Below are 8,235 nucleotides of genomic sequence, written 5' to 3' on the forward strand. Positions count from 1 at the left end.
CCCTTTCACGGCAGGTCCCTCTCCCGGGGCTGAACCACTTAAATTGGGGCGCTGGTGACCACGGTGCCTTAGGCCGTGGTGTGCGGTGAGTCCTTCTCAGGGTTTTGACCCCTGGGGGTGCCTCCAAGTCCCAATTGATTGGGGCGATCGCTCCTCCAGTAACTCAGTCCATCGCCCCTCTGGGTACAGTCTGTGGGTCTGCCACGTCCCCTGTGGGATTTCCACAGTCGGGGGCTGCTGGCTGAGGGTCCCTGCCTTTAACACGGTTCTCTGTTCCTGGCTGTCCCTTATGTTTAGCTGCTGTCCCGGGGTTGAAAAGTTTGCACTGGTTTATGTGGAACCACTTTGTACGGCGAGGCATTTTCACGGCACAGACCATGGGGCTTGCCTTGTCAACAATGTGGTACGGCCCCATGTACAGTGCCTCATAAACCCCTACTCGAGCATCGTTCCATACCATAACCTGATCCCCTATCTCCCATTCGTGGTGTTTGAGGGGCTCTAACAGCAGTCAGTTGCTCCGATGCTGTTTTCCCATATTGTCAGCAGCCTGCCAGTGAATCTGTTTAATGAGTTCAAACAGGTTCCTGACAAAGCTGTCCCAGCTCGCTTCCCGGAGCTGACCTTCCGTGAGTACCGGGGCTAATACATGGGTGGGGGTTCACCTGGCTCTGCCGGTCATGAGCTCATACAGGGAGTACCCCGTGATCTTTGACTGGCTGGCCCGGATCCCTATGAGGACCAGTGGTCGGACCTCTACCCACCTCTTGGGTGAGTCCCCTGTCTCTTTTCGCAGCCTTTCTTTGATGTTGCGGTTTAAACGCTCCACAGCCCGGATGACTGCCATTTACCTTTAATGCTGAGCACCTTAAGGATCTCCTGCATCACCTGCCTGGTGAAGTGGCTCCCCTAGTCGGACTTCACGTACTGGGGTAGTCCCCATCGGGAGAACACCTCCGTGACCAGGATCCTGGCGGTTCCCAGGGCAGTGGCTGTTCGGCATGGGAAGGCTTCCACCCATTTGGTGAATACATCCACCAACACGAGACAGTACTTGTAACCTTCCTGGGCAGTGGGTAGGGGCCCAATGTAATCGACCTGAATCGACTGCCAGGATCCCTCTACCCTCCTGATATGCCCCATAGACACCTTCCTTTTCTGGAGGTCGGGGTTGTTGGCAGCGCACACCAGACAGCTGGCACAGAACTCGCGGACGTCTTCCCTGAGTCCCGGCCAGCACCCTGCCTGTTCCACCTGTTGCCAAGTGGTCTCAGGTCCAGGGTGTCCTGCTCCTGGACCCTCGTGGGCCAGCTGGAGGAATTCTCTCCGCTGTTGTTGGGGTACTACCCATTGCTCCCCCCTGAACAGCATTCCTTCTGTACGGGCCGTCTACCCTATCCCCTTTTTCTAGCGTGTTCAGGACAGTTTTGGGGACGGGGTCTTGGATCTGAACCGTTTTTAGGTCCGGGGACAATGCTACCCCTGCCCTCACTGTCATCCCAATCCTGCCCCTGACTGCTGTGATGGGGCCTGGGTTGTACGGATCCCAGAGCTTGCTCGTGCGCACCTTGCTTGGCAAACATGTCAGCCTGCTGGTTTCCCTCGCTACGGGGTTCAGTGGTTGAATGTGCCTTCACTTTATGTATATAGATCTTCCCTTCCTCCCCCACGGCTGTCATGATCTTTTCCAGTCGGGGCTTAATTGCCAGGGGTCTCCCGTCTGCAGATGTGTATCCGCGACGGGACCAGATAGCCAAGTACTCCAGACACGAATTGCATGTGAACATACTGTCCGAGAAAATCGTGTGTGGGCTGGGGAATTCTTCGGGGTGTGTGACTACATATACCACCGCAGACAGTTCAGCGTGCTGGGCACTCATTGTACTGGGGAGTTTAATCACCAAGGCAATGCCTGCCTCTGGGTCATAAACTCCACAGCCTGTGAGTCGTTCACCCGCAGATCCGTGCTTGAACCGTCCACAAGGATCTCTCGGCCTCTGCGGTGTAACCCAGCCCGAAAACCTATGTTAATTTCCCACCGTACACCGGAGGGCGTTCCCTGGATAGATCATGTTGGCTGCGAGTCTTGGCTCGCAGAGACTCTTTACCCTCAGGTCCATCTGGGATAGGAGCAGGCACTGCTCTCTGTCATGTCCTTGATCCTACCGTCCAGGAGCATTTGGGTGGGCGTATGGTGGGGAAGGAGTGTGATAGGGGATCCCCCTGTGAAGATCAGTGAACTTTTCACAGCCCAGTGAGTGGCTAGGAGATGCCGCTCACAGTTGGAGTGTCCCTTCTCCACATCCGTGAGTATCCTGGAGGAGTAGACCACTGGTCTCAGCCGGCCATGCCACTCTTGGAGCAGTACTGCACTCAGGCTGTCCCTTCACTGGCTGCTACCTCCAGGAAAAACTATTTACCCCCATCAATAGCCCCTAGAGCTGGTGCGGTCTGCAGGTCTTTCTGAGTTGGATAAATGCTGCCTCTCAGCCTTCGTCCCATTCCCACTCCATTCCCTTGTGTCGGAGTCGGAGCAGAGGGGCTGCTGTGGCTGCATAATCCTCAATGAGATCTCTGCTGTACCCGTTAGCCCGAGAAAAGATCTTGCTTCTGTTACTGTGTCGGGAGCTGGTAACTTCTGCACTGCTTCCCTTCTAGCTTTGTCAATGGCCCTTTCCCCAGCGCGCACAGCCAGTCGCAGGATTTTTACTTCCTTCAGACCGATCTGTGCCTTTGTGGGATTCACTTTAAACCCTTCTTCTTTCAGCAGCTCCAGCAGTTCAGCCAGCAGTGGGCCATGTTCCTCCCCCTCATCCGTGAATAGGAGCAGGTCGTCCACATACTGTACCAGCTGCTGGGGTCTGCTGAAGCTCTTTAAACAGTTGGCCATACATTGATGGAAAATACTGGGGCTGTTGTGGAAGCCCTGAGGGAGACAGTTCAAAGTGTATTGCTGTCCTTTAAAGGTAAAAGCAAACTTGTACTGATCGTTCCTTCTTAAAGGTATGGACCAAACCCGTTGGAAAAGTCCAGCTCTGTGAAGGTGGTCGCGGAGGCTGGGATACGTCCAATGAGGTCGGCGACAGCAACAACAGTGGGTGCACAGGCGGGGATGTTACGGTTGAGTACTCGATAGTCCACCGTGGCTCTCCAGGAGTTGTCCCGTTTCTTAACCGGCCACAACGGAGAGTTCACATGGGTAGCTATTGGTCTCAATACCCCTGTTTCACTAAAGAACCCAAGGCTGTTTCCATGTCTGCCTCCGCCTCCCTGGGGAAGTTATACTGTTTCTACGGTCGGGCCATAGGATCCCCATCTATGCTAACCTCGACCCCGTTTATCCTCCCACAGTCGTGTTTGTGAGTGGCAAAAGCTCCAAGGTTTGCCCTTACATACTCTTGGTACTCCATCGGAGTGTTACTGACCAGTGATTCACGGTCGTAACACTCCTTTGGCTTCATGGTGCACACTGTCCCCTTTCCCCGTTTTTCTGGGATAACCATTACCTCACTCTCCTGTCCCGTACAGACTGACCCCCAAAGACAGTCGTTTCTTAAATCCACTAGGATCCCGTGGCCGAGAATAAAGTCAGCACCCCGGAATCCCTCTCCCTTCCTGTTCCCACTTCATCAGGACACAAGTCCACTTGGTGTGGGGTGTTCCTAAATGAACAGAGAGCGGAACGGAGAATGAGCCAACCTGCTCGGTGCCTGTGAAAACCACCAAACTCTCGGGGACCCCGTTAGACAGAGGTGAGTCGGCGGGATTAGTTACACAGACAAGGGTGCTTGATGCACCGGTATCCAGCAGGTCAGTCCCTTTCACCTTCTCCACTTCCATCTGAACGGTCGGTCTCCCCCACGCATCGTACTCGAGGGAACACAGGGGAACAGGCTGTGTCTGTTCTCGTCACTGTTTTGGCTGGGATGGGGCAGATGGGATTTCGGTACCGGTGGCGGTGGCTACCCTCCCAGAGCCATCCAGCATTGTTCGCAGCGCAGTCAGAAAGGTATCAAACGTGTGGGGAGGGGCTGGCTTCTCGGTCTCGGTCTTTTTGGCAGGGGCACGAGAACTCTTCCCTGCGCTACTCTTCCATGGGTTTCTACAACCATTTCTCCAGTGCCCACTCTTTCCGCACCCAAAACAGGTACGTTTTGTATCAGAGGGGTTGCACCCCTCGTGGCACCATTCCCTCTTGTCCTGACTAGGTCTGATTTTGAGGACCCTTCCCTTGGGTGGGTGCTCATCCATCCCCCTGCCGTTCCAGTAGGCTCGGGTCAGTTCTCTGACCACTCCCTGTTCGGTGGCCTGGGGATCTCTCGGGTCAAACCAGGCCTCAGCCTTTCTCCTTATACTGGTAAATTGTTTGCCATCAGGCTTCGGAACCAGTGGGCTCTCTCATCCCGGCTTAGGTGATTCCGGTCGAGGTCCCCTCCACAGACGCTCTGGTACACAGGCCACAGCCTGTCTGCGAAAACCTGTCGGGTTTTCCCTGTGAGCTGCACTGTTGGGACTCTCATCATTACAGTCCATGGCTTCTAGAATATCTTCCTGGACAGCGGCACATGTCCTCTGCCCCCTTTTACTCTCGGCAGAGAGGGACTGGTACAGCTTGCCGTCCAGTGAGAGGAGGTGCATATTTGCTATCTCAGCATCATCACACCCGTTAATATCCCCTGCCTGTTCCACTTCCATAAAGTGGACCGAGGTGTCCCCCTTTGGGGTGAGCTTTCCCAGGTGACTTATCATAGCCCTAAGGTGTTGGGTCGTGTGGGGAACCACAAACTGACTTTCCAGGGGCCCCAGACCCCCAGCACCAGTGGGCGGGCCAAACGTTTGTTGCCGGACCAGGCACATTGGCCCTGGTTCTGGCCCTTCCTGTTCTGGGTCGCCTACCCCTCCTCTCTGCTACCAAGCCAAGCTGAAACTCGGTGCCACAGGTGGTGCTGGTCCGCTATCCCTGTCCGCCCCACAACTCGTTCACCCTCCTGCTGCCGAACCGGTATATTCACCGGCACCACAGGTGGTGGTTGAATAGTTTCCTCCTTCTCTTCCAGGTTTACCCGGGCCACACCCGGGTTTATTAGGAATACCTTGCCTTTTGCCTTGCACAGAGCAAGGGTTAAACTTTTGTTTGTTGCTGGCAGGGACCGTGGTCTCCTGACTCAAACCCACTAGTGCTGGCTACTTTATAAGCTGCTGTACATCTCTTAACCTATCCTCCAGCTCTTTTACTTGAAGGGTGAGGCGAGTGTTTTCCTCCCACAGTATCTTTTCATTATTCTTGCCTCGGTAACCTGACACTGAAAATAGTCCTGGCTGTTTTTGAACCATTCCATTCGCTGTGTCTTTCCATGTTTTAGTTTACGGAGTTCCACCCACACCTTTCTTCTGCCATAGCCCTGTCATGTGATGTTTCTGCAAATTCACATTGTTCTGCCTGCAGTGACTCAATGTTCTTATCTAGGGGTTGGACCTGTTGCTATCGTCAGGACAACCAAATTGCCTTTTCTACTGATTCCTTCTGGTACTTGCTGGCTGTCCACTGGGCCGCAGCGTCTCCTGAACGCTGAGCGCGCAACAGACCAAGCACCCATTCCTTAGTGACATTCACTTTCTTGTACACATCGGAGGAAATCCTCTCTTCCATCTTTGTTCTTTCCTCCAAAACAGCAATCTCTGCATCACATCCTTTATACCAAAGTCCTGCCGTGGTCGCCATTCTGTCGGGCGTGGTGTGTGGGGTGAGGTTCACCACTGACCTTCTGAGCGGTTTGAATCGCTCGCACTATCTGGGTTCTAGACTTTGGATTTATTTGGGGATGTGACAAAGTGCAAGAGACAATTGGTTTTGGTGCAAAGAACCTCAAGTTTATTAAGTGCAACAACGTAAAATGTCGAGCTTGTAATTACTCGAATATAAAAACACTTATCACACTTTAAAGGGGTTACAGAAAAATAATACACCTCCCACCTCCCAATGCATAACTCTGACTCGGTGAAACTCGAGGGCAAACAGGGATTATGCTCACCAATCCTCTTATTGTCAGTTGGCGGTGGTTTGCAGTTTCGAGGTTCACTGGACTCTGTAAGTTCTGCTTGCCGTACCCCGAACATCGTGGAAGATTTCTTACTGCGTAGTCTTCAGTTGGGTGGTGTCCGCTGATGCGGTAGGGTGCGTATTGGATTTATGGGGTGAGTACCCACTTTCTTCCGTCAGCAGTAGGTTTTAAAGTTCTTTAGGTAATGTTTCAACTGTTGGTATCGAGGAACAGATTGTAGAGGGGAAACTTTCGAAGCTTCGGTTTCTTCTTGAGGACTTTTGTTCTTAGAATTTGCCGATCGCGGTGTTTTCGATGTTACCACGTTGGCTGTGGTCAGTTGCTGCCGCGATGATGATGTCCGAAGTTACTGGGAACTGCTTTCTCTGCTGTGATGATGTTCTTCCTTCTCCTTCGGTAGCAGGCAGTGTGGTCCAGGAGTGTCGTCGAGGCTGAAGATGTTGGAGCTCAGAAGAGCTGCATAGGAGGCTGTGTAGCAAGCTCTCTGGAAGGCTTATTACAAACTGCTGCGGCGATCTCTCTCCTTTTTCCCTCCTTCCCGTTCTCCTTCTTTCGTTAAAAAACAAGGCCCCAGTTATACTTTGGGAGCCGTTCTAATCTGCGTGCCAAATGAGCCCCGATTCTTTGTTTTAATTTTGGCGGGCTTGATATCTCTTTGTTATATTTTGGCGGGCCCATTAATGGTAACCTGTCTCGGATGTGTCGATCTTTTGAATTTGTTTCTTGATCGGGAAAATTAGATTTTTGGTATTTGCAATGTCAGCCGAGGCCTGGGTTTTCCATGCGGGCTGGATGGGCCATTGTCATTATGTTAACGCTGGATGGGTTTCCTGCTCAGAGTGATGGCTGGCTATCTCTGGGTTGATTGTTGCTATGTTAATGTCTCCCGGGGAGATGGGTTTTCGAGTTTACACAATTCCCCAGACAATTTGTTCAGCTTCAATATCCCAGACAGCTTCAATATCCAAACTGCTTTCTTTGAACGATCCTTTAGTTCTCAGCCCTTTCCACACGGACCCAATCTGCCTTGTAAAATTCCAAATTCGATTAAAACTTGTAGTTTCTACCATGTGCACTTTAGGATCCCAAACTTTCTGGTTGATAGTTCCAAATTAAATTTCCTTTCCAATGAGTCCACACACTGGGGGGTTGTCCAACGAATTTTTGCAATCCTACTCCTGCACCTATTTTCTATGTTTCTATGTTTCAAAAACTTTGGCATGATTGGTTCCATGGTGTAATGGTGAGCATTCTGTACTCAGTAAACCAGTGATCTGAGTTCACATTGTGGTGGAACCTCAATTCTTGCTGTCCCAGTGGCTGAAAATTTGGGACAAACAAGTGAAAGACACCTGGTGCTGGTGGACAATTTTGTTGCCTTTGTCATTGATGCTTGATCTGCAAGTCTCGTTGTCAAATCGTGTGCTCTGTATGAGCACAGTCCTGCATTGCTGAACTCTTTGCTTCAGCACGCAGTCTGAAGTTTGGATTAAAAAACAGGAAGATTGAAGTTTAGATGGAAAAGAGACTGTTAGACAATGTGGTGCCTTCAGCCAGTGAGATGAGTAACTGGTCATTGTCTGGATGTTAAATATTTGAGTACCTTGTTACGGTGGGAATTATGGAAATTCAGGACTAAACGATTTGACGATGTCTGTATGTTCAGTATTTGAGTGTAACCTTGTTACTATTTAATGAGATCTGTAGGTTAAACAAGCAAATTTAATTCTGTCTGTTAAACGATTCAGAAAGCAGTTAGTCAGGATTGTCTGAATGCAAAGAATAAGAGTTCAAAGGCTTTTTCAGTGTAAAGATGAGACTTTTGTGGACTGTAGAGACACAGACAGCAGAGACACTGGACATTCGGAAGGTGTGTGTGTCAAGCAGCCACGGAAATCGAAGCAAGCTGCCTTTGTGAAGTGTTCTCAGTAACTTTCATACTTGGTTTGTTTAGTATGAATGTTTAAATAAAAGACCCGATCCTGCCTTTACTACAACGGAGTGTGTGCGGGTAATTCGTTATTAAAAGCAACGAAGCGAAAAGAGCAAGACAGCCGTTTACAACATTTTGGTGATCCCGACGTGATTTTCAAAAGTTCGTTAGCTTATTCGAAGACCCCGACGTGAAGCAGAAAGTTGGCTGAGTTGTTGGAAGAAGTGTTTCCCACACACC

This window comes from Pristiophorus japonicus, unplaced genomic scaffold (assembly GCF_044704955.1).
Source record: "Pristiophorus japonicus isolate sPriJap1 unplaced genomic scaffold, sPriJap1.hap1 HAP1_SCAFFOLD_89, whole genome shotgun sequence".
Lineage (NCBI taxonomy): Eukaryota > Metazoa > Chordata > Chondrichthyes > Pristiophoridae > Pristiophorus > Pristiophorus japonicus.